Below are 7,690 nucleotides of genomic sequence, written 5' to 3'. Positions count from 1 at the left end.
TAGGGAATCGGGCCTCTGATGTCCAAGTCAGCTGCCGTCTCCTTGTTTCCAAAGGCCTGTCGTGGTGGGTGAATGTCTGTCTGGCAGAGCTGCCCGCTGTGTCTGCGTGCATGTGAGTGAACCTGCAATAAGTGTTCGGTGTCTACCTCGTACACATGTTGCATTGGCTCAGCCGAATGCCTTAAGTGGAGGAGGTGGGAGCCTTGCCTTTTAAACATGTATGTAATGCCATAAACGTTCCTTGGGCCGGGATGGTCTCGGTGGTTACGTGTTATCTGCGTGCTGAACGTGCCAGTGCTATGCTAACGATTACTTCCAAGCATTGTGTCTGCACCAAGTGCTGTACGTACAACAGGACTCTGGCTTTGGTTGGGACATGTAGAAGCCACTTCAGTATAAATGATGATGACTGGTCTTGGCAGGATGGGTTACCAGGCATGGAGGATGAGCTAAGGCCAAGCCTCTCCAAAAAAGATACGTGGATGCCCTGGCAAACACTGGCCATTTAGCGTCCCCTCAACTTGATGCTCAGTCTCCTGGTTCTTGCCCCATTGTACTGATTAAATGATAAATACCTAGATGACTGGACACTGCAGATAGCCACCAGGAGAACTTTAGGTCATCTTTTAAAATATCTACACAATGGTGTCTGGCAGCATAAATATTAATGTGACTGGTGCTTTTAAACCTGCCGGGAGCCTCGAGCCTTTTAACGCGCATTAGAGAAGTCCAATTTACAAGAGAGAAAGTTTGGAATCCTTTGAACTAGGTGCACGACAAATTAACCGAGCGCTAGAGTTAAAAGGAAATGTCAGAAGGCCCCCCTCTTTCCCCCTGCGCGTGGGAGTACAAGCACTGAGACGGCAAGTGATGGCCCTGAACGCAGGAGCTAAGTGACAGGAGGAGAGAGCTGATCGAGGTGACGTTCAGGCATCCCTGCTAAAGTGGCTGCTTTCTCCTCTGCCCCTTTTTTTGTTTTAGGAGTGCAGCTCCAAGCAGAGCAAATGCAAGGACTGGCAGGTTGGAGGGACAGGCCTGGATCCTGAGAGCACCTTTGCTTTGCCTCTTGGAGATCTCTGCTAGCTCACTCAGCACATCCCCACACTCTTGCATCATGATTGCACCCCTTGTTTTTTCGTTGTGTTGCCCTGACTTCTCAAGAGCAGGCCCTTGTGTTTTGTCCCAGGCTGAACTGTCAATACCTCCCTGAGTTTAGCATCTTGCTTCAACTGGGTCACCTGGAGGCATGGCCAGATGTGCTGGCTAGGGCCAGGTGAACCCACCGGTTCCCCCTGAAAGACCCATTTGAGAAATAATGTCTGAACAGTGAAGCAAGGGGGAGACCCAAGAGATCCCCCAATGCTTTGGGATAAAACGCTTGCAACCAGATCAGATTCTGTCCCCTGACACCGAGCTCTGGCGTCTGAAAGTCAAGGGGGTTGAAAGCTGTCGGACAGATCGCAGGGTGGGCTCTTCTGGGGTGGAGCTCGGCATTCGTTTCCATCTTTCTGAGTCAACGAAGCTCTCCCGATGAGCCGAAGCGCCCCAGGGCGTTGTATCATGATTGCATGGCTTGGCTATTGCCAGAAAATGTTATGGTGCATTTCTGAAGGGTGAGTTTTGGTCCATGACCCAGCCGGCCTTTGGGGACATTAGCTTAATTACCCAGCGTGTTTTTCATTCCACCGCTCTCTGATCTGCGGCTGACACATGGGCCGTGCAGGCAGCCTAAGCCATGAGCTGGCTCCCGCTTTCCCCACCTGGCCCATGTTGCCACATGTGCAGCTGCTCTTTACCAGTTTCCATGGTTACGCAACAGTTTACTTTTCCCCCCTCTCTATTGGCTAGAAAGGCTGCAGAGCCCTGGTTTTCCATGTGATGCAAAAGCCCAGGCCCAGGATACAGCCGGTGGAGTGCATCTTGTGATGATGGGCAGAGGCTGACTCTCAAAAGACCCTGCCTTCGTGTGACCTGGCTACCTACCCAAGCACTGCCTCGGCCTTGTTTTCCTGCAGCAGGGGCCGACGTCACGATGGGCAGCTGGTCAGAGCCAGCACCCAAGGGTCGGGATGCCTGGGTCCTTTCCCAGACTCCTCCACCAGCCTGCGGTGCCACGCTGGCGAATCGCTCTGTGCCGTAGCGCGCCCGGCTGCAGGATGGCAGAAGCGAAGGAGACGTGCAGGCGGCTGCAATTAAACAATCCCTTAGTCGCTCTGGACCACAGCGAGCCGTGGGGGAGACCGCGCACATGCTCTGTTTGGAACAGGCAAGATGCAGTCTCCCACGCGCCCCTGTGCATTGCCCGTGGTAAGGGCCAGCTTTCCAACAGCAACCACTGCACTCGCCCACAGTGCTGTTAAACCACGTTGCAACAGCTGCTCGTTGTGTGGATCAAGGCCGAGAGACTCTGTCACGTCCAGAAGAGCAAGCAGAGCCCTGTATTTTGGGTTGCCGTCTCCCTTGCTTTTATCCTTTCTTCCTCTCTTCCTTCTCCAACTCTTACCAGCATCAAGTGACTCCCCAGGGAGGCAGTGAATGATCTCCCAGGGGTGAATCCAACAAAGGAGCCCGACGCAGGCTTCATTAAATGCACGGTGACAATGCAGAGCACCGCGAACCTTAAGCAGTTGTTAATAGGGACAGAAACCCGAGCCGCAGGCTGACCCACAGGGTTAGCAGTAGAAGAATACAAGAGAAGGGGCTGAATTCATCTCAAAGCTGGGTGGTTTGGGTCAGTGGAAGGAAAGGGCTAACAGGGCTCTGGGCAAACACGTGGCGCTCTCAGAGCTGCTGCAAGGGCTGTCTGGGCACATGTGGGGAGGGAGGGAGTCAGGGGCAGATGAGCTGCCTGTCCTGCTCTGGTATCGCACAGCCCTGGTGGAAAGGATCTGGGCTTGCCTGGGTGTGGACTGTAAATACGCAGGGACCGCTCCCATGTGCATGTCCGATTCATGAGTGTGGTGAGGAAATTGGGAGGCACAGACGTGATGTGGGGCTGTGTTGACGGAGTCATTGTCCCCAATTGTGGCTTTGCATGGCCCAAGCCTTAATCATGCTAGGGCTGAAGCACAAAGTCCTTGGTGAACTTAAGGACCTGGTTCTTCTCTCCCTTAGTCCCCTATGTGTGTGTACATACCAACATAACCACCCCGCCAGTTCTTTTTCATGTAGGGCCTGACCTGAAATTAGTAGCAAAGATCCCAATGGCTTCAGCAGGCTTTGGCTCAGACCTTACAGGCCAGATCCGGAAAAATGCCAAGCACTTCCCACTGAGCAGCTTTACCTAGCAGGAGTAGTACTATTAGAGTGGCCTCAGCTGGAGCAGGACCAGTTGTGCTTACCAAATGCAGAAGAGAAAGGCTTTCCCTGTCCCCAGGGGCGTATAATCCAAGAACTCAATTTTGGACGTACACCCATTAACAAACAGCAGCAAACTGCGTAGGCTTCAGCTCTGCTGAAACACCTCCTTGAGCTTTGTCCTCAGCATTGCTTTCGTGGCTGGCACCATCTGGTTTCTAGCTATCTTACTCGCCTGTCTCTTCCTGAGCGTGTAGCTCCTGGGGTTCCCGTCCCCTTAATATAGCACTCAGTCTCTATCCCACAAAAAAGTGTTGCCCTCCCTGATGTGACCTTTTTACGACTGAGTTGCATGTAGACAACACGAGCTGGGTTGCAGAACTAGCGTGGTGGGTGAAGCAAGCATGTGGTCATTCTTTTCACAACACTGAGCCCCTCGGGGTGGACAGACGGATGGACACGCACACCAGCAGCACAGAGCATCTGGATGCAGTGTGCCCGCAGCATACTCGAACTAATTAATGCTTGGACTAACTACCACTCTAGCGTGGCCTACATCGTACAAACAGTCTTGTTTCAAAGCCCTTGACGCTAACTGATGGTGTATGCATGTATAACTATTATTAGCTTCTTGCATCCTTTCCTCTTGTGATGCACTCGTCTTATGAGGTTGGTTTTGATGATTTTGCTTGTTCCTCTTCCTTCAGTATCTCCTGCTTATCTGTAGTATTTACATTGCCCGTTTCTTGGCTCTCTGAGCACCTTTGGCACATTTATCCTCCATAACATGCCTGTAAGGTGGAGAAGTGCTGCTCTTCCCTCTGCACAGGTGGGGGAAACTAGGGCACAAAAGACATGAAGTGCCCGACTGACGGCAGATCAGGAAGTCTGTGGAGCGCAGAGAACTTCACCCAGCTCTGCCACGTCCTAGGCTGGGACCCTGACCATCGGACCAAGTTTCCACAGCTCTTATGCATTTAAAACATTCACGCTTGCATCTGCAGAGACAGGCACGCGTCCCGGGCTCCTTATTCCATTGAAGTGTAGCATCACCACCAGCATCCTGGCATCACCACTTCCCAACTCTGCTAGCGTGACTATGTGCACATAGGATGCTTTGATAGTGAATATGCCAATGCAGAGAGCAAGGACAGCTCGTTTTGGGATGCGCTTGAAAACATTTGGGTGACAGGGCCCTGGGGAGAATAGTTTCTAATAAATAAGCCACATGCTGGCTGTTACCAACTGTTTACTCTCCTGTGCTTCTCAGACCCCAAGATGTGCGAGTTGTAGATCTTGAAGCCAGGTTGCAATATGCTTGCTTGTCATGTGCCATCCCCATACAACTGAGAATCACTTTTCTCTGAACGAAGACATTGGCCTCTTTCATTCCCAGAGAGGGCTGCCAAACCAGTTTATCAGCATGTCAAAGAAAAGTGCCGTGGGGGCACATTCGCCTCAGCTGGATTTTCTTGATTTGCTTTTTATTTTAAATGAGCAAACTGCAAGCGGCATGGTCTTTATTTGAAAAGCCGTAGCTCTTGCGGAGGTGATTCTTGTCACCAAACTGAGGTGGCTTGGATGTCACTAAAGGCTGCTCAAATTCCAGTCAGGTGGCAATTAAAACTAGGACTCATGACTGCATTATTAGTCTTGCAGCCGCATGCAAGAGCCCTAGTTTGTCTTCAAAGACAGCTGAGTGTGCTAAGGGCTGTACGAACATGTAGTGAAAAGTGAAGTGTTTTCATTCCAGGGAGCTTATAGCTTCAGTGCTTTGCTGAATCATGATTGAAACATGTGCTGAGCTACACGTTATTAAAAACAAGGATGAACACCTTGTTTAATTGCAGAATAACAACACACCCAACGTAGAGTCGCGCTCCCCAAAGTTGTACTGTGTAACAACGAGTGCTGGAAGCGGTCAGTGCCAAGATCATTTACCTGCATTCAGGCATAATGACTAATACAGGATCCAGGCAAGATATGCTAACCAAGCCTGGCCTGTGTCCCATCTTCCCCCAGTCTCGTTCCATAACTAGGCTCTTGCATTCACCTGGCTTGGTAATTAAGCCACTTTAAATCCTGAGCTGTGAGTTCACGGTGTGCCAGTAGCGCTGAGCTTGCCTCTAATGCATGCTGTCCAAAAGCTGCACAGCACTTTACACGCTTAAACGATTCAGCCTCGCACATGCCTCCCCTGTGAGGTAGGCTTTTATTATGTTGATCTCACAGGCTGGGGGGAAATGAGGCACACGATTGCCAAAGGTGACTGATGATATCTGGGGGCACTGCCACTTTTATGAAAGGCCAGTGTGGGAAGCCTAAAAAGTTCTTTCTATCTATCTATCTATTAGATAATGCTTTTTAAGGCTTCTTGCACTGGCCTTCCATAAAATATATTTTTTTCCCTCCCCCAGAGAGTTGGTCTCCAGTGCATCTCAACTCAGGCCCCTCTAGGGTGTCATACTGGGAATCCAGGCCTCTAAAATCCCTTTGGAAAATCCTGGCCTGAGTGACTTGCTTAACTTGATGCCTTCTCCGTCCCCTCTTTCGTCCGCTGCCCATCAGCAAAGAAGACAGAAATAGACCCCAGTTCCCCAGCCAGTGTGAACCTGAGGATCAGGCTGCCTCTTTAATATCGCATCATGATTAAAAATAAAATGGGAAAGTGAGACGATGAATGGGGTTCTGATTTCCTTTTGTCGCCGCGCGGTTCCAAGTGATTGGCAAAGACGAGCCTTGTAAATAGAACATCATATCCATGGCAACCCTAACTCTTCATTACTGTTAATTACTTGTGTAGTGCCAGGGCTGTGCATGGCAGTTTCCAGGACCAATAAAGACCAGTGGCCACAAATGAGCCACATACTAAAGCAACGTGAGACCAAGTTCCTGGCAGGCTGCAGTTCATGAATTTTGGTGGGTGGTTTTGGGCCTTCTTGAGTTTTGAGAAGGGATTTGGAGAGGGACGGTTCCAGCCCCCCTCTCAGCCTGCAAGGCAGTGCACCAGGAGCCTGGACAGCTTGGGGTGGGGCAGGATGTGGCATCAGAGAGCATTTGGGGAGCTTATGAGTGGATGGCTGAACCCTTCCATAGCAAAGCCTTTGAGGGGAGTTATTGGTATTTAAAAATCTCTTTAATGGAAGAACTTGCTCTGCACACACCCAGAAAGCCTAAACTGTTTTCAAACCAGTGCTGCTAAGCTTGTTTGCAAACTGGTCGGGAGCTGGTTTTAAAACCTCTTCAGCCACCTGACTGCGGGCAGCTATCTGCTTCCAGCAGGTTTTAAAACCAGTTAGGATTTGAGGTGAAATTTCTCCTGGGAACAACGCACTTAAACATCCGCGGGGAGGTTTTTTTTCTGGCAGCTGGGAAGAGGTTCATGCCACCCTACTCGGTAGTGTTTAACTGGGCAGTACATACCCACGGGTGGCTGTAGGATTGGTGGGAGTTATGCTGGGAAGCCTTGCTCTTCCATTCTGCTCGGTGCGTGTAAGTACTGCGAGGGCGATGGTGAGGTGTCGAAACTCCACGTACAAGCACGTGACTTCTTCAAGTTCAAGGCTGGCTCTGAAAATATAGGATGGGGGGGACAACGCAGGACAGGACAGAACAAGACCACAACCAAAAGGGAATGGTCCGCGACAATATGCAGCTTATGTCCATTTTCCCATTGTATTGCAGCAGCGAGCTGAACGATAGAGGGTATCCTTTTGTTTGGGTTGTCTTTTTGTCTTACGACCCCGTTTGGCTACAGCATAGATTAAAACGACACTGGCAAATGTTGGTTAGTTATTAAGCCTGACACTAACACAAGCACCTTCTCCCCTCTTCCTGCCTCCACCCCTCCTGCCTGCAAAGGTGACTGAGGGCAGAAAGGGTTGGTCTTTACTTCAATGGTGTGCGAGTCGGGCATTCCCCTCCCCTTGTGCTTCTCGTTACCCTGGATCTGTTGCCTTTCCTCTTTCCTGGTTTTGCTGGTCTCTGTGGGAAACCTGAAGTGGAGCGTTTGCTCCAGCACCCGTCAGAGGGGGCAGACGTATTGACTCTTGCACACAGTTCTTTTCTCCCCCGGTGTTTTCCAGGCAGCCAAGTCAAATAGCTGCTAACAAAAGGAGCAAGAGCTCTGGCATGGCAAAAGGCCTCTTGCTCTCCAGTGCATTTGTGGTGTCATAACAAGGTTGGTTCTGCATTTGGGCCAAATCCTCAGCCTGCTTAATTTCTTACGTGCTGTGCAGGTGCAAAGGGGAGGTCACGTGGGCCAGTGGGTATAGCCAGTGTAGCTGCTTCCTTCATGCGGTCCATGGCACAGGGGTTGGAGGTCAGAGAAGAGTTGCTGCAACACACTGTGCTTCAGCCATGGTCAGCTGGTGGATGATTAAGAGCTGAACCA

This window comes from Alligator mississippiensis, chromosome 14 (genome assembly GCF_030867095.1).
Source record: "Alligator mississippiensis isolate rAllMis1 chromosome 14, rAllMis1, whole genome shotgun sequence".
In the NCBI taxonomy this organism is placed as follows: Eukaryota; Metazoa; Chordata; order Crocodylia; family Alligatoridae; genus Alligator; species Alligator mississippiensis.
The sequence above is the reverse complement of the archived record's forward strand: the minus strand, read 5'-3'. Positions refer to the sequence as shown.